This window comes from Sinocyclocheilus grahami, unplaced genomic scaffold (assembly GCF_001515645.1).
Source record: "Sinocyclocheilus grahami isolate Dianchi unplaced genomic scaffold, SAMN03320097.WGS_v1.1 scaffold9877.1, whole genome shotgun sequence".
NCBI classification, from domain to species: Eukaryota; Metazoa; Chordata; class Actinopteri; order Cypriniformes; family Cyprinidae; genus Sinocyclocheilus; species Sinocyclocheilus grahami.
Genome location: NW_015512903.1, coordinates 538 through 941, shown reverse-complemented (window position 1 = coordinate 941; position 404 = coordinate 538). Strand labels below are relative to the sequence as shown.

At 37.9% G+C, this 404-nt stretch overlaps 1 protein-coding gene across 1 annotated transcript in view; it reads right to left on the bottom strand.

Moving 5' to 3' along the window:
- The window catches only part of LOC107578354 (dynein regulatory complex subunit 7-like), a gene marked incomplete at its 3' end in the record, with an annotated part of 5,083 nt that overhangs the window by 4,218 nt on the left and 461 nt on the right, over positions 1 to 404 (bottom strand). The window lies entirely within an intron of this gene.

The following is a 404-nucleotide window of genomic DNA, read 5'->3' as shown; positions in this document are numbered from 1 at the left end:
AACGGAATTTCATTGAAACATTCTTTATCCGACCTTCTGAAGTCTCTCTGCGTCCAGTTGTTTCTTCAGTGCGGCTGCTTCAGCTTCTGCTTGCTGTTTCTCCTCTTGACGCCTTTCAAAGTTGCTCTGCAAGTCGCGTGGGGGTTTTACAGAGTATTTCTTTATTGGCTTCTTTGGTTCCTCTATTTTATCCTGAGCAGGTCATGGAAAAATGAATAATGAATCCAGTTCAGATAGATTTCAACCACTCAAGGAAATTTGGATTTTAACAGATGCTATACAACCTCTAGGGTATTTGTGGAAATACTTCAGGGAGAATGCCAATTATAAATTGATCTCAAACTAAATTTTGCGAAAATACATAAAATGTGTGAAAATACAATATTAAAGGGGTCATATGATGC